The sequence below is a fragment of the Adiantum capillus-veneris genome, chromosome 6, assembly GCF_014529385.1.
Source record: "Adiantum capillus-veneris isolate H3 chromosome 6, ASM1452938v2, whole genome shotgun sequence".
NCBI classification, from domain to species: Eukaryota; Viridiplantae; Streptophyta; class Polypodiopsida; order Polypodiales; family Pteridaceae; genus Adiantum; species Adiantum capillus-veneris.
The window spans coordinates 133,122,579-133,141,392 of record NC_140936.1 but is presented as its reverse complement, the minus strand read 5'-3'; positions in this window follow the sequence as shown (position 1 = coordinate 133,141,392).

The following is an 18,814-nucleotide window of genomic DNA, read 5'->3' as shown; positions in this document are numbered from 1 at the left end:
TTCATTGCATCATCCACATGCACATTTCCAACTGTATCCTCAAAACATGTGGGCTCCATATCCTATATCACCTTAGCCATGTAGGCTTGGTGATGCGCTAGATACCCATCATAAGTCAATTTCTGAACTGGATTTTTGACTCTATTAGATCTGCGCGGTCCTGGGTCACTCCTTTGCCCTCTAGCATCTTCTTGTATTTTCCTTACACCAGGTGTCCTGACAGCCGAAATTCCAAATTCCTCATCAAGACTTTGTTCAAAACCATCTGAATCCATGTCTACATGTGAAAAACCTGATGATGCATCAGCCATAAAGGGAGGTTCATCAACCTTTTCCTTTCCTTTTCGTGATACATTCCCTGTACCTGTTGGTGGAGTAACCTGCGTACGTAGTCTACCATTCCATGGTTTCTCAACAGAGCCACGAGAAGAGGACTCTTGTGGTCCACTCAAAACCTGTGACTGTGGCCTCACATTTTGTACAACCACATCATCTTTTACATCAGCCCCAATAGTGCCATGTGCATTACTGTACCAGCTGCTCATCTCATCAAAGACTACATCTCTGCTCACTCGTAATTCTCGTGTAGTAGGATTGTAGCACCTGTACCCCTTTTGTTCAAGGGAATATCCCACAAGAATACATTTCTCTGCTTTAGGATCCAATTTCCTACGCAACTCATCTGGTACATGCACGTAAGCTATGCAGCCAAACACTTTCAAGTGTGTCAAATCAGGCTTTGTACCTGTGAACTTTTCCTCAAGTGTTACATCATGCACCGCAGCTGTAGGTGTCCTGTTCATAATGTACACAGTGATAGCCGTTTTTCGGCTCTCCATAATTGTCATAGTAAGTTACTCCGCCCTACCAAATTCACCCAAACGCTATGGCTATCCCTACCATTTCACTGTATATAGGCGTGTGTGAGTTAGGGGACTTTTCCCATATCTCCTTATTGAAATAAAAAACCCTCAATTAGCTAGTCATTGGGCTAGTTGAGCCAAAAAAAAATATAAAAAATATAAGTATATTATGGCCCATGCATGTGTAAATATTTCTCTGTATATAGGGCCTAAGTAAAAGATTTTTTCATAATTATTTTGGTATTTATTTAAATATTTCTACCTAGGTGTGTGTTATGTATGCTCTGTACATTGCCTCACCATTACCACAATTTTTCTTACCATTTTTCATACTCTTTATTCCATATAGAAATATTTTCATGTAAGCTTCTCTTATATTTGGTGTAACTCCACCCCAACAAAAATCCAAAAAAACTAGTCTTATTTATGTGTATATTTTTTCACTATTGTGATTTTTCCCTTCCTACATCTATTTTGTTTTTTTTTTTTAAATTAGAACACCAAAAATATTTATCTTTTTATGGTAGCCTCATAATGCGAGAGATTTCTTTTGACCCCTTTATATTTTTTCCACTTATATTATTTATATTTGATATGTACATATTTTTTATACCCCTCAATATTTGATTTTCTTAGTTGTACTATTCACTTATATCATGATCTCAACAATATCTTCAATTATAGACCTACCAAATAAGGTCAAGGGTAGGTGGCATGCATACATGCACTATGGAGGGCTTACTCTTGGAGGTATTCAAAAGAATCATCCAAAGAACGATCCCAAAAGGACCTTGTACAGTGGAAAAAAAACGGTCGATTTTGCTGAATTTTTAAAGTTCACTTGCTCTCCGAATTTGAAAAGGTGATACAAACAAAAGTTGTAGCTCGTAGGCTGAACTTTTGTCTCAAATTTTTTCATATTTTTTTGAGCTACGAGCTCTGAGCTATGATTTTATTAGTGGACCCCAGTTTTCCCATGCTATGCAGCCACACTCTCTCTTCCACTTTATCATTTTCCTCTTTCACACACACTTCTCCACTCATCATCCCCACCTCTCTCACCACTCCTCTCTGCACCCTACTCACCTTCTCCTCAACTTTGAAGAATAAGAGAAACCATGGTGAACTCATACCTCCCACACACAATTCCATTCCAAAATTGACCACCTAGTCTCATTTTTCCTCGTCCAAATTACCCATATCTATCAAAAACACCACAAAATTCAGCCTCTTCTCTTAAACGACAGCATCATGGTGGTTGATTACTTAGCTTCAATTACCTTGTCTCTCAAGGAAGGTCAAGAGTGGAGAAAAAATGTACCGTCAAAGCTAGTGGACCGTCAACAAGCGTCAAAATTGGCCCTACTCAAGACACTTGGAGCATCAACCTTGTAAGAAATCCACCTTTTCTTACCTCTTAAGAGTTTTTCTTCCTTATTTGTATCCTACATGGATACTCCCATTGTAAATATCCAATTCCATTTGTAAATTAATACTAACTCTACTAACACTAACCCACTATGAAAAGTCATATCACCTCCATTTCTCTCCTCTCTCTTTCCCCACCAACTTCTTGATAATTCCAAGCAAAAGAAATTAGATAAATTGCTGAAAATCTAACCCAACCATGGTTAGAGGAGTAACCCTAGCCTTCAAAATTGCTATAAAAGGAGGGTGTAGCTAGCACAAAAGGGGGAGAAGAAAGAGCACTATGCTATAGCTTGAGAAGCCAAGCTCAACCTCTTGAGAAGGAGCTCTTGAGTGGAATCTCATTGGCATTAGGCATATGTATGTGTTGTATTAGGGGTGATTAGCAAGGGAACTCTATGCCATTGTAAGAGAGAGTGATCATTAAATTGAGAGTAGGAAATCTATCATTTCTCCTACTAGTGTAAGCCCAACATTTGCTGAATCAAGGAGGGTGAATTTGGACTAAGCATGGATACCTTGTCTCCCTTCCAACGTGAAGTCATGGACAATAATGATGTGTAAGTGTCTTGGTATTTTATTTAAGTTCTTGATAGCTTGTCTCCGGGTATTGTTATCAATTTAGCCATAAATCCCACATGCTGTAAGAGGGCGACAGGGTGGAGAGGACTCTCCTGGCCTTAAGACAGTGATTCGGGTGGCTTTTTTCTTGTGATGTGTTGTGGTGTAATTTACTCAGGCTATGTTGAACAAATACTAATCTCACTTTGATTGGTCATGACAGATTTGTAAGAAGGCATTAGTGCAACAAGCACCCCCTTCCCCCCTTCTCTCTCTTTCTTACATATATATATTTATGTTTGCTTGATCATTAACGATACACTTCAAGGCAGCCCGAGCACCATCTCTCTCTCTCTCTCTCTCTCTCTCTCTCTCTCTCTCTCTCTCTCTCGTGCTTTAGTGTGTGAGAGTGTTCCATTGGTGTTAGGGTTAGTGTAAATTCCTTGCTTGTTTGTGGGTTGCTCTAACGATTCTCCTCTTTTGTGTCCTAGTTCGCTCTTAAACTAGGTGGTGCCCCTTGTGTAGTTGGGATGTGGCTGGGGGTTTGTTGTTTTGGCTTGTGTTGTGTTGTGCCCCAGCCCCATTGAGCAGTACGGGAGCCTTGAAGGGTGTCTAGAGGTTGCTCTTCTTGTTGCTTCAAATTGGTGCCCCCACTGAGGAAAGGCTTGTGTATGTTTTGTGAAGGCCCAACCTTTAGCATAATCAAGTAGCTTGCATGAATCACGAGAATTTGTATGATCCCTTCATTCCCATTGCAAGGCAAAAGGTACACATAATTGTTAGTACTAAGTTGCAATTTCAACGAGTAATTCGTAGAATTTTAGGTCCTCTTAGGTTGGTAGAGATAAACGCATCAGTAAATCCTTTTATTTTGCCTCTCATTAGGTATGACCTTAGTTTGGACGTCTATATTTTTGTTTTGTTTTAAGAATTAGGTCATGCATAGACCATGGATAATGGCCCAGGAATACAGGTTTTTCCCTTTCATTTCACTCCACACATTAGAGTAAACATTGCAATTGGTAGAAAAATCCATTTTCAACAACGTATGGTATTCATGTTTGGTGCCCAAAGAGTAGGAGAAATTCTCGCATCACCAAACCCTGTCATTCTACCTTTTATTGATTATCATAGGTCATTTGATGTGAATATTTTTATTTTGTTGTAGAATAGATTGCAATTTAGAGAATATTATTGTGTAAATCTTTTAAAGAAAGAAAAAAACAAAAACGCGTCACTTTGAAATCAATTCAATGGAGAGCCAACGCCAAATGTCTGGATATCCTCTTTTCTTTGGAGAGCCTGGAGAGGATGCATAATTATTTCTAGCGAATTTCAAGATGTCTTGCCGTATCAAGAGGATAGTAACTGATCAAGAACGTGTAGAAATGTTTGAGGTGGTCCTTAGGAAAGATGCTAGCACTTGGTTTGACTCTTTGCCTGAGGAAGTTAAAGGGAATTACACAGAAGTTTTGAATCGTTTCAAGAAATACTTCTTTGATCCCCAAAACACTGAGAAATTATGGCAAGACATTGTTTCTCATAAGCAAAAAGACTTAGATGACTACTACTTGTACAAGCAAGAGTTCCTACGTCTTTGGGCTCTATGGATACGAAATGTTGCTAACCCTGGTGATGGTGCAGAATTTCTAAAGAAGGAGAGGTTCATAGCCGGACTCTTTCCTGACCTTAAGGTAAAAGTTGAGGCGGGTGCACCTGCTACCTTTGATGCAGCTGAAACTAGGGCTTCTAAGAAATATAGGAAACTCAAGTGCTTAAGGGGGGAGGTTCCAATAGAAGGTCTTAGACCCAAAGGTAAGTCACAAGCATCAACATCTAAGGAGCTTCCTGAGGTAACGGCGGAAGTGATTGAGAAGTTAAATGAATCTTTAAGCAGCTTGTCAATTCACCTTGCACAAGCTGTAGGTCCAAAGGGACAAGCAAAGAAGTCTGAAGAGCGAGACCCACGACCTAGGAGAGTCTTGCAATGTTGGAATTGCGGTGAGTCTGGACATGGGATGTATAATTGTCCTTGGCCCCGTGGGGAGCCAGGGAGACCTAACTTGAATTACCCAGTGATGAATGCAGGTGAAGAAACTAGTCAGCAACCACGGCTTATACAAAGGCCAAATGGAGCAAGACCACCTCCACAAGGAGTGGAAGGAGTTCCACCTTTGCCAGACCCAAACGTGCATGTGGTAGAGGTGACAAATTCAAGAGAGGTTGACATGGAAGCAAATGGCATTAAGCGTGGCCGACGGAAAGGTAAGGAGAAAGAAGGAGTTACATCACAAAGTGACCATGGACGAGAAAAGAAGGCAAAGGAGACCAAGGAAGCTAAGAGGACTCGACGTCGTATCAACCTCCAAGACTTTCCTCTTGGACATGGAATGGCTCCATACAACTTGTTGGAAGACATGAGAGGTAAGGGTCCTGATATCTCATGGCCTCAGTTTCTTGCATTATGCCCACAAGTTAGGAGGGATTTAACAAGGGCAGTTAGCACTAGGAGAAAGGTAAAAGAGAGTGTGCCTGTTGTAAAAATTGCACAAGCTGAAATGAATGAGGACATTACACCTGTGCTAGATTGTTACATAAAGGGAGATATGTTAGGAAAGGTCTAGTGGATGGGGGTGCACAAATTTGCATCATGACAGAGGGACTCATGCAAAAACTAGGCATGCACATCCATGAGATACCTAAAATTAAGGTCAAGATGGCAAACAATAGCAAGGCTAGGTGCGTAGGCATTTGTAAAAATGTTTTTGTGGAGGCCTTTGGCATTAAGAAGGCAATGGATTTCTATGTCATGTCTACCAAAGGAAATGGTTACCCATTTATCCTAGGGAGACCATGGCTAATGAAAATGCGAGCTTTGCAGGATTGGGAGAGTGGAAAGCTAATTTGCAGGAACGACAATCATAAGAAGGTTGTCTTTGACATGAAGGAGCAATGCCAAGAGGAGCTCCATGAAGAATCATCTCAAAGTGAGACGGAAGAAGGTTGGACCGATAACACTTCAGAAGAAGAAAGTAGCGGTAGCATTACTGAAGAGGAGTCTTCCATCGAAGTCATGGGGGTAAGGTTTAAGCCAACCAACCAAGAGACCTCTTGTGAAGGTTTGGAGGAGGTAGGTTCCCAAGAGAACCAAAAAGTGGAAGATGAAAGAATGCTAGAAGGTATGCTATCTACAACACTTACAAAGGATGAAAGAGAGGAGTTCAAATGTGTGCTAAGAAAATTTCCTAGGCTTTTTGCTAAAGACTACACCGATGTGCGTGGAGTAGATGCTGTTCAACACAAAATTGAGTTGAAGCCAGAGGCCACACCTAAGGCTCAGAAGCTACGAAGGCTAGGAGTCATCAAGGAGCAGGCTTTACTCAAGGAGGTAAGAAAGCTTCTAGCAGTAGGTTTCATTTATCCAGTGGAGAATTCAAAGTGGGTTTCTCCCGTTGTTGTCACTCCTAAGAAAAACGAAAAGTGGAGGGTGTGTGTGGATTATCGTCCACTCAATGAGGCAACAAAAAGAGATCACTTTCCCCTCCCATTTCAGGATGAGATACTAAATGAGGTAGTTGGTCATGAGAAGTACACTGTGTGTGATGGCTACTCAGGCTACTTTCAAATAGGTATCGCATTGGAAGATCAATTGAAAACAACCTTTATCACTCCTTGGGGTTGTTATGCTTTTAGAGTCATGCCATTTGGTCTGACAAATTCTCCTGCAACATTCCAACGTTTCATGAACATGGTGTTTCAAGCATTCTTTGGAAAGTCAATTAGGGTGTTCATTGATGATTTCTGCATTTATAGCTCAAAATCATTGCATCTACAAAGGGTAGAAGAAGGTTTAAAGAAGCTCTACGACATGGGAGGTCAACTCAACCCCGACAAGTGCCACATAGGTGAGGATGAAGTGATCTTGCTCGGTCACAAGGTTTCCTATAAAGGCATTGAGGTGGATCCTTCAAAGTCAAAGGCTATTATTGAGCTCCCATCACCGAAGAGTCTTAAGGAGGTCATCTCTTTCATTCAGAAGGTGAAGTATATGTCACGCTTCATTCACTTAGCCTTGGAGTTGCTTCATCCTTTGCAAAAGTTGACACAACAAGTAGAATTTGCATGGTCTGATGAGCTTGAAGAGTATTTTTGTAACATTGAAGTCATTTTGTCAGAGCTACCAACACTCATGCCTCCTTGTTGGGAGTACACATTCTTTGTTAGCTCTAGTGCTGGGAAAGAAACAATTGGTGCTATGTTGCTACAACAAGATCCCCACAGTACAAGGATGCGACCCATCTACTTTGCTAGTAGGGTCATGAATGCGTTGGAGAGAGACTACACAGAAGCAGAACTCATGATGCTTTCTCTCATGTTTGCGATGAGAAAGTTTAGATCCTACCTGCTACCAAAACCTTTTGTAATTCTCACTGCAGAAAATTTGTTCCCTTGGGTGTCATCTCAAATGAATCTTAGTACTAGGATCTCAAAGTGGATTATGGAGTTGCAAGAGTTCCAATACTCTTTCAAGGTAGAAGATAGTGTGCGTGCACAATTGGCAGGGATTCTCACTTATAGGGTACATGAGAAGGAAATTAAGGTGCCTCAAGTAAAGACCCTACCATTGCCACCACCAAAAAGTATTCCCAATGCTTTTACCTTGTTCTTTGATGGAGCTTTTCGACGAGCCACAGGGAAAGCAGGGGGAGGGCTAGTGTTGCTCAACCCAAGTGGAGAGGTGGTCATGAAAGAGAAGGTCAATCTACCAGGTTCAACTAGCAACAATGAAGCAGAATACGACACACTACTTCATGGTTTGAAGATGTGCATTGGCCAAGGGATAAAACGTCTCATGGTAAAGGGAGATGCACTTATCATTGTTAAACAGATTTTAGGCATTTGGGCATGCAAGAATGAAAGCTTAAGGACAAAAGTTCATGCCATTCGTAAGATGTTTAATCAGTTTGAAGAAGTGCAACTATATCATATTCCGAGGAAACAAAATGAAGATGCCGATTTACTTGCACAACAAGCAGTTACATGTGTTGAGAGAGAAGTGCAGGTCATCATGGTGGCAGCAGCTGTCAAGCAACCGAGATACCAGGGATTGGAGTCATTGGCTCCCATTATTGGCTACATTTTGGAGGATGAGTTTCAACAAGACTTCACGAAGGCTCAGAAGAGGAGACTCATACAGAAGGCAAGTTTCTATCTCTTCCTAGAAGGCTCCCTCTATCAAAGAGGGAAGGATCAAGTGTGTAGAAGATTACCAACTATTGAGGAAATTCCAGCCATTCTAAAAGGTTTGCATGAAGAGGCATGTGGTGGTCATTTTGCCCAAGAATCAACTGTGAAGAAGATTTTGCTTGCGGGGTATGTTTGGCCAAGCTTGCATGTGGATGTTCAACATTGGTGTAAAAGCTGTCACAATTGTCAGATAAATGGAAATAGAAGGTTGGTGCATGACCCGAGGCAAATAGTGCTTGCAAATGGACCCTTTGAAAAGTGGGGCATTGATGCTATGGGTCCTCTGCCTAGGACAAAAAATGGTAAACTCTACATTCTAGTGGTTGTAGACTATATGACTAGGTGGGTGGAAGCTCAAAGTGTGGCAAGAGTGAATGAGAGGACAGTTAGCAAGTTTGTGTACAATCACATTTGTTGCAGATTTGGCACACCTTTGGAGATTGTTTCTGATAATGGTCCAGGGTTTAGGAAGGGCTTGCTCACAGAAGTTTGTGAAGAGCTTCACATTCTACATCGTCATAGCACACCATACTACCCACAATCAAATGGTTTGGTGGAGAAGGCTAATGGTGTCATTGCAGGAATCATTAGAAAGATGGTGCAAAACAAGACAAAATTATGGGATGACTTCTTGGAAGGTGCCTTGTGGGCATATCGAACCACATATAGGGAAGCCACAGAGTTCACACCATTTCACTTGGTCTATGGTCAAGAGGCTTTGCAACCTATCGAGCTCAACATTCCAACAATGAGACTTCATGGCAAAGGAGCACAAGATGATCAAGAGGTATGGATGGATCGACTTCTTACGTTAGTGGAGCTTGAGTGGAAAAGAGAAGTAGCATATGAGTGCTACAAGAGGAAAGCCACACAAGCGAAAGAAACGCACGACAAGAAACTAAAGGACAAAGGCATCAAGGAAGGAGAGCTTGTGCTAAGGTATGACAATCGACTTGACAATCGTTTTGATGCCAAGTTTGAAACTAGATGGCAAGGGCCAAACATAGTCAAGAAGGCTTTCAATTCTAGTTACTATCAGCTTATGGACTTGAATGGTAAAGAGCACTCCAGGAAGGTAAACGGGTATCGCTTGAAGCCCTATTTGAGTCGCCTTCTACCAAAGGATCTACCAAAGATCTGTCCAAAGGCCGCTATCTCATGTAAGTATTGTTACATGAAGCATGAGTGTAACTCCAGCCAAAATTCTGAGGGGCCAAACAATGAAGATCTCGTCAAGGACTCTGAAGCACTCTCTTTGGAAAAGATGCTCTATGATGGTACATGAATATACCATCATCCTGGGGGAGGGCTAATGATAGCCGTTTTTCGGCTCTCCATAATTGCCATAGTAAGTTACTCCACCCTACCAAATTCACCCAAACGCTATGGCTATCCCTACCATTTCACTGTGTATAGGTGCGTGTGAGTTAGGGGACTTTTCCCATATCTCCTTACTGAAATAAAAAACCCTCAATTAGCTCGTCATTGGGCTAGTTGAGCCAAAAAATATATATATATATATAAAATATAAGTATATTACGGCCCATGTATGTGTAAATATTTCTTTGTATATAGGGCCTAAATAAAATATTTTTTCATAATTATTTTGGTATTTATGTAAATATTTCTACCTAGGTGTGTGTTATGTATGCGCTGTACATTGCCTCACCATTACCACAATTTTTCTTACCATTTTTCATACTCTTTATTCCATATAGAAATATTTTCATGTAAGCTTCTCTTATATTTGGTGTAACTCCACCCCAACAAAAATCCAAAAAAACTAGTTTTATTTATGTGTATATTTTTTCACTATTGTGATTTTTTCCTTCCTACATCTATTTTGTTTTTTTTCTAAAAAAATTAGAACACCAAAAATATTTATCTTTTTATGGTAGCCTCATAATGAGAGAGATTTCTTTTGACCCCTTTATATTTTTTCCACTTATATTATTTATACTTGACATGTACATATTTTTTAGACCCCTCAATATTTGATTTTCTTAGTTGTACTATTCACTTATATCATGATCTCAACAATATCTTCAATTATAGACCTACCAAATAAGGTCAAGGGTAGGTGGCATGCATACATGCACTATGGAGGGCTCACTCTTGGAGGTATTCAAAAGAATCATCCAAAGAAGGACCCCACAAGGACCTTGTGCAGTGGAAAAAAACGGTCGGTTTTGCTGAATTTTTAAAGTTCACTTGCTCTCCGAATTTGAAAAGGTGATACAAACAAAATTTGTAGCTCGTGGGATGAACTTTTGCCTCAAATTTTTTCATATTTTTTTGAGCTACGAGCTCTGAGCTATGATTTTATTAGTGGACCCCAGTTTTCTCGTGCTATGCAGCCACACTCTCTCTTCCACTTTATCATTTTCCTCTTTCACACACACTTCTCCACTCATCATCCCCACCTCTCTCACCACTCCTCTCTGCACCCTACTCACCTTCTCCTCAACCTTGAAGAATAAGAGAAACCATGGTGAACTCATACCTCCCACACACAGTTCCATTCCAAAATTGACCACTGAGTCTCATTTTTCCTCCTCCAAATTACCCATATCTATCAAAAAAACCACAAAATTCAGCCTCTTCTCTTAAAAGAAAGCATCATGGTGGTTGATTACTCAGCTTCAATTACCTTGTCTCTCAAGGAAGGTCAAGAGTGGAGAAAAAATGTACCGTCAAAGCTAGTGGACCGTCAACAAGCGTCAAAATTGGCCCTACTCAAGACACTTGGAGCATCAACCTTGTAAGAAATCCACCTTTTCTTACCTCTTAAGAGTTTTTCTTCTTTATTTGTATCCTACATGGATACTCCCATTGTAAATATCCAATTCCATTTGTAAATTAATACTAACTCTACTAACACTAACCCACTATGAAAAGTCATATCACCTCCATTTCTCTCCTCTCTCTTTCCCCACCAACTTCTTGATAATTCCAAGCAAAAGAAATTAGATAAATTGCTGAAAATCTAACCCAACCATGGTTAGAGGAGTAACCCTAGCCTTCAAAATTTCTATAAAAGGAGGGTGTAGCTAGCACAAAAGGGGGAGAAGAAAGAGCACTATGCTATAGCTTGAGAAGCCAAGCTCAACCTCTTGAGAAGGAGCTCTTGAGTGGAATCTCATTGGCATTAGGCATATGTATGTGTTGTATTAGGGGTGATTAGCAAGGGAACTCTATGCCATTGTAAGAGAGAGTGATCATTAAATTGAGAGTAGGAAATCTATCATTTCTCCTACTAGTGTAAGCCCAACATTTGCTGAATCAAGGAGGGTGAATTTGGACTAAGCATGGATACCTTGTCTCCCTTCCAACGTGAAGTCATGGACAATAATGATGTGTAAGTGTCTTGGTATTTTATTTAAGTTCTTGATAGCTTGTCTCCGGGTATTGTTATCAATTTAGCCATAAATCCCACATGCTGTAAGAGGGCGACAGGGTGGAGAGGACTCTCCTGGCCTTAAGACAGTGATTCGGGTGGCTTTTTTCTTGTGATGTGTTGTGGTGTAATTTACTCAGGCTATGTTGAACAAATACTAATCTCACTTTGATTGGTCATGACAGATTTGTAAGAAGGCATTAGTGCAACAAGCACCCCCTTCCCCCCTTCTCTCTCTTTCTTACATATATATATTTATGTTTGCTTGATCATTAACGATACACTTCAAGGCAGCCCGAGCACCATCTCTCTCTCTCTCTCTCTCTCTCTCTCTCTCTCTCTCTCTCTCTCTCTCTCTCTCTCTCTCGTGCTTTAGTGTGTGAGAGTGTTCCATTGGTGTTAGGGTTAGTGTAAATTCCTTGCTTGTTTGTGGGTTGCTCTAACGATTCTCCTCTTTTGCGTCCTAGTTCGCTCTTAAACTAGGTGGTGCCCCCTGTGTAGTTGGGATTTGGCTGGGGGTTTGTTGTTTTGGTTGCTGTTGTGTTGTGCCCCAGCCCCATTGAGCAGCACGGGAGCCTTGAAGGGTGTCTAGAGGTTGCTCTTCTTGTTGCCCGCCCCGGACCGCTTCAACAACTGTATTTACGGCTTCAGCCCAGAAATGATGAGGCATGTTCTTCTCATTCATCAATGCACGTGCAACCTCTGCAATGTGCCTGTTTTTCCTTTCTGCGACCCCATTCTGTTGTGGAGTATATCTGCATGTAAACTGCTTGCGTATACCATACATTCGCAGAAAATCTGAAAAATCATTGGAGAAGTACTCTCCCCCTCCATCTGACCTCAATGTCTTGATTTGCATATCTGTCTCCTTCTCAATCATGACTTTGAAGTCTTGAAAGTGACCAAACAATTCACTTTTGTTACGCATGAAGTAGACCCATACTTTCCTTGTATGGTCATCAATGAAAGAGACATAATACCTGCAACCATGTATACTTGCAGTATCGGTTGGACCCCAAAAATCTGTGTGCATCACCTCAAGTGGCTTTTTACATACATTGCGCTCATGTGGAAATGAGCCCTTTGACTGTTTTCCAAACTGGCATGCTGCACACACTTTATGCATACCATCCACCTTGAATTTGGGCAAACCTTTTACAATCTGTTTTGATTGCATGTTGCGCAATCTCTGCTCATTGACATGGCCAATGCATTTGTGCCAAATGTCAACATCAGCCACAACACCTGTGCCCTGTGCAAATAATACAGCTTTTACCTCATACATGTCTACATTCAGCGTAAACATTTTGCCCACACATTTGCCCTCTGTGATCAGCTTACAGCCATTCTAGAAATCTTCTACATAACAGCCATTTGGATTGAAGCGAACCTGCAAACCCTGCTCAACCATTTGTCCAACAGAAATAAGATTCTTTGTAATGTTTGGGACATGAAGTACATCTGCTAAGTACTTTGATTTCCCACTCTTCGTATTTAGAGGTATGTCCCCTACATGAGCAATGGGGTGAGCTGTGTCATCTCCTGTCTGCACATAGCCTGACACATCTGGTTTGTGCATATCTCTAAACCACTCTCCACGAGACGTCATGTGATTAGAGACACCTGAATCCACATACCAAACATCATCTTGGGTGGAATTCTCTGCAGTCATTCTATTCATTACATGCTGCATAACAAACATGCGCTCGTTTTTGATGTCATCTGCATCTCTGCTAGTAGATGCATAGTTGCCCTGTTCTCTCTTTCCACTTGCTTTTCCCTTTGGACAGTCACGTGACATGTGACCTCTTTCACCACAAGTCCAACATTCTCTGCTATCTGGAGTATGTTGCTACCTGCTTGATCCTGCACCACAACCTCTTTGACTCCCCCTGCCTTGAGACTGGTTTCCCCTGCCACCTGTATTGTCTTGATTTGATTGACCTTCCAGAAATTGGCCCCTGCAACCCCTTGGGCCTCGACCACGACCTCTACCTCTACCTCTGTTGGAGTTAGAATAGAAGGCTTGTTCAGAATAGAAATCAAATCTTGGAACACGGGGATGTCGTCTCTTGTATTCATGGAAGACCTAAAATGTACATACTCATCTCCTAAACCATCCAAGCATCCACGGACAATGTCATCGTCTTCCACTGAGACTTTAATAGATCCAAGAGCCTCAATGATACTCTTGATCTTCAAGGCATAATCATTGATTGAGAGGTTGTTCCTCTTAACTTGATTTAGCTCCGACTTTAGTTGAATCTTCCTGGCCTTGGTATTCACCTCGAACACTCTGCCTCAGTTTCTCCATGCAATGGCGGGGGTTTCAGCATCCTGTAGATAGCCCATCATGCCATCTGTGATGCTCATAGAAAGCCAATACATCACTTTGCTCTGGCCTTGTTGCCAGTCCCTCAAAGCTTTCCTTTGTTTTGTTGTAGCATTTGTCTCGGGAATCTCTGGTTCCTTTTCATTGTCTCCTTCTACATAGTCCCAATGACCTTTTCCTTTTAGGAAATTTGTTATTCTGAACTTCCATGCAGGGTAGTTATTTTTCTCAAGATTCTCAGTAACAATCTGACTGAAACTGTCAGACATCTTGAAGCACTAAGACAAAATAGATGCAATCTGCAAAAACCTCCAAATCTGCTGAACCTGCTATCGTGGTACCTGTAACGCTTTCTACACTCAACGAGTGTCCACAATCAAGCGTACATACAACCACTGTACTTGTACAATAAATCTCTGTATACTGCACTTTGGAGACCTGTTCAGAAACTTGTGCGAAAAACCCCTGGTCGTGGATTGCGAACGAAGGGATTGTGATGCTCTTGCTCTCTTAGCCTCTCTTGCCTGCACCAGGCTCTGATACCATGTAAAGAATGAGGATGCAAGAGAGCTACACAAGACAAGCACAAAGCACACAGAGATGGAAAGCTTCTTCTTCTTCTTCACAGAAAAGAGAGTACAAAATGACTAAGTGCTAAAGCTGAAAAATAGCACATATGTACATGCGGTCACTAAGTGTGAACTCTCTAGAAGCGTACTAGGCTGGCACTATAAGTATAGTCCAGCTGTAGAGTCACTGGCAGAGATCCTCCGTGTCAGTCACCTAACGCGCCAGTGAGTAAATGTCGTAAGCGGCCAAGACTCGTAGTGGATGCCAGCTCAAGGTGTAGAGCTCGACATCTCAACACCAAATAGGTCAAATATCCAGACAAGTTACCGTAGTGGCAATATGGCAGACACGGAGTGGGAGTAGGCAATTCAAGAGAGGAGCGATCAAGCTACGACGGCTCATCATATAGACAACAATGCAAGGCCCGCGCAAGACAAACTCCCACGCACTATGGCTCAGGAGGAAAGGGAGCTTGGAAGGATAAATATGTAAGATTATTTGAATTATAATGTCAATCATTGATTATAAAGATTGTAGTTGATAATTTGGTATTGTTATTGCTAACTTAGGAAAATGTCACTCTCTCTCGACCAACCAGAGAGATGGTCAAGTATCGGGGACAACATACAGAATTTGATACTTGGTGATGGTTGTTTGAAAACAACCACATCTCTTGCAAGCAATTTGATGTGGCGGTTGGACCACTATAAGCGGTAAGTTTAAACAAGTAGTTTTGTATTAATTGTTTTGAGATGTGGATAATTGCTTAATTTGGTTTGGGTTTATGTAGAGTCAAAGTGATCCAACATACGTGCCTCTGGACGACGACGAGGATTAGATAAAAAATTGTTTCGTCAAAACTTTCGTAAAGTCCCAATGTGGCACAATGTATATACAACTATTTACTTTTTATTGTAATTTTTTTAAATAGTTGATCTTTTACATTTTTAATTATCAAGGTAAAGTAAATTCAATTTCAGTTCTTTGGTATTTTTTATACTCTTCCAAAAAACAATTGATGTCTTATTGTTTTATGCAGGTCAAAGATAAAGGTGCTCATTTGATTTGGGTGGTCCAATTGAGCACGTTTATTTTTGAACTGGTGTTTAGCGGTAATATACACAGTAATAGCAACGGCAAAGGTCACGGTAATAGCAGTGGGTATATTCTGCGACTATTATCGCGCTTATTATCGATAAACCACTACCGCGTTCATAGCAGCGGTTATTGCCGCCCACACAAATTTTTCTCTCCTTTTTCCTTTGTTTTTCCGCGGCAGTGCTGGCGGTTATAGACAAATCCTCTTATAGTGACCCCAACCCTCACAGGTTTGGATGGAGAAAACTATTCGCCGCCTAAGCCAAGATGTTCGGAATCTGACACAGCGAGTGAATCCTCTGCCTGTACAAGGGACATACATCAGTCACCTTGTCTTGCATCCAGATTTGGTCCCCTCGTCTACTTTGGATGCATCTTCATCTTCCCAATGTTGAGTTTGCTACAAGAATTTTGATGAATGCAATAGACACTATACATTGACATGTGGTCATTATTATCACTTTGTATGTCTTATTCGTTTGATGCAACATAGTAGACGATGTGCAATTTGTTCACAAGATATTCCACAAGGAATATATGTTATGTTTGGCATGGAAAATGAGTATAAATTCAAGCAAGCCTACCAAGATATCCCTAGCACAATTAGAAATCTGTTTGGTGACCAAAATGTTGGTTCTGAGCATAACAATTGAGATCAACAAACTATGTATAATCGCGAATATGAAGCATTGTATATGATCAAAACACATTAAATACAAGCTCTTTTATAATGTTTTTTGACACAATATTCATTCTACTCTCAAGCTATATTGAATCTAAGAAGTTGCTATCTAGTTATATGTCTAAGTGTTGTGGATCTCCTTGTAATTCAACTTCCACATCTCTCATCATATTCTCTTCTATTTTGTCTATAGTGCATTGAGATACACCGACATTGAACTCTTCTTCATTTTGGTTTTGACAATCATACAACAGGTTGGCAGTTTCTCCTCGTAGCTAGAACTTTTAATGTGATGCAATATCTTTTCATGCATTGCAAAACATATACACTAATTTTTTTGCTCTGTCTGCTAAAAATCTATTATGAATAGTGCTATGAACATACTTGTACATACTCCAGTTTCTCTAAAAAAAAATTCGCTGCGCGAGGCGCCTTTGGCATCTGGTCGTGGATTGCGAACGAAGGGATTGTGATGCTCTTGCTCTCTTAGCCTCTCTTGTCTGCACCAGGCTCTGATACCATGTAAAGAATGAGGATGCAAGAGAGCTACACAAGACAAGCACAAAGCACACAGAGATGGAAAGCTTCTTCTTCTTCTTCACAGAAAAGAGAGTACAAAATGACTAAGTGCTAAAGCTGAAAAGTAGCACATATGTACATGCGGTCACTAAGTGTGAACTCGCTAGAAGCGTACTAGGCTGGCACTATAAGTGTAGTCCAGCTGTAGAATCACTGGCAGAGATCCTCCGTGTCGGTCACCTAACGCGCCAGTGAGTAAATGCCGTAAGCGGCCAATACCCGTAGTGGATGCCAGCTCAAGGTGTAGAGCTCGACATCTCAACATATTGCGGACTCATTGCAACAGGCCATTGTGGGCAGAGGGATTATTGTGCCAAGCAGGGCTCAGTGGATTACTATGCAGGTTCAAGGTGGCCTTGTGGGCTTTCTGAACATCTATGCGCCCAATGTGGCGAGTGCTCGTGCAGAGTTTTGGTCACAGATTGTTGAGTCTTTGCCGCAGGCCGATCATTGGTGTATAGGAGGGGACTTCAACATGTTGGAGGACCCTTCTGACAGGATTAGAGGCAGCCATGCTACTGTGCATGGAGTCGAGTTGGCAGCTTGGGAGAGGTTGTGTATGACTTTAAGGGTCTCAGATAAATGGCAGCACTCTAGCTTTGTGAGGCCTCCAGACAGTCTTGCCTTCTCTAGATCGGACCGCCGAGTGGGAGGAGTGAATCTATCGCGGATAGATCGCTTCTACACTAGTGACCACTTCAGTGACTTGGGGGGATCAGTGGGTATCCTGGCAGGGACATCCTTCTCGGACCATGCACAAGTGATCCTCACAGTGGCAGACAGGCAGAGGAGTGGGAGCACGATGCTTTGCATCCTAGAGCGGGTCTTGTTGGACTCAGCACTCAGAGAGAGGGTAGAGGCTCTCTAGACAGAGGGCATGTACAACTAGGTTCCACCTGCAGACAGAGTGGCCTCAGGCCTAGCTCAGCTTAGCCACTTTTTTCTGCAGGAGTCTCTGGCTCGCTGGGCTGCAGCGAGAGAGGAGGAGCAGCGTCTGAGACGAGGCATTGCTTCATTACAGAGGATGCAGGAGCAACATCCAGACAGTCCATGGTTGAAGGAGCAGTTAGAGCAGGCTCGACATGAGCTTGCTAGCACAGAGGAGAGGCGTCATGAGTTTGCCTTCCACCGACAGGCATCTCAATGGACTCAGGTGGGTGACAGAGTGACTGGTGCTTTTTTTGAGACAGTGGGACCTCGGCACTCGCATGCCAAGGTCAATCAGTTGAGGAGACCCGATGGGTCACTTGCTTGTGAGCCCAACGATATGCGTGCAGTTGCTACTGACTTTTACCGTGCGTTACTGTCGTCTGAGCCCCAATCAGAGCGGTAGGATACATGCAGGGAGCAGGTTTGGGCACAGATGCCTTGTCTTGTGGCAGAGGAGATGCGCCAGAGGCTAGAGATTCCACTTCAGCTTGAGGAGTTGCACATGGCTCTTAGGGCCCTCCCTTGTGGTAGCTGTCCAGGTGAGGATGGGTTGACTCCCAGCTTTTTCTTGGAGTACTGGGACCTGCTTGGCCCAGATCTTTGTAGTGCCATTCAGTACATTTTGCACAAAGGGGTGATGCCTGATAGCATGAGTGAGGGCATGATCTACCTCATTCCAAAGGAGGGTGGCTCCTTGGATGAGATTCGACAGTGGCGCCTCATCACCATCCTCAACTCAGCCTACAAAATTCTTGCCAAGGCTCTGAGTTTGAGGATTCAGCCACTTTGGAGAGCCTTATACATGGGACTCATACATGTTTTGTCAAGGAACGCAGTATCCTTGACAACATCTTCACTTTCTGGGAGGCTTCTGCCCTGGCACGGCTCCGTGGGGAGGGCCCTGTGATTCTTCTTCTCGATTTTGAGAAGCCATACGACAGAGTTGACTGGGAATTTCTAGAGGGCACTCTACGTAGGATGGGCTTCTCAAATGCTTGGATCAGAGGGGTGTCAGCTTTGTACAGACAGGCTCACGGTCAGGTGCTTTTGGCAGGAGGTAGAGGTGAGCGCTTCATGCTCACACGCTCGGTCAGACAGGGTTGTCCTCTTGCCCCCTCTCTCTTTCT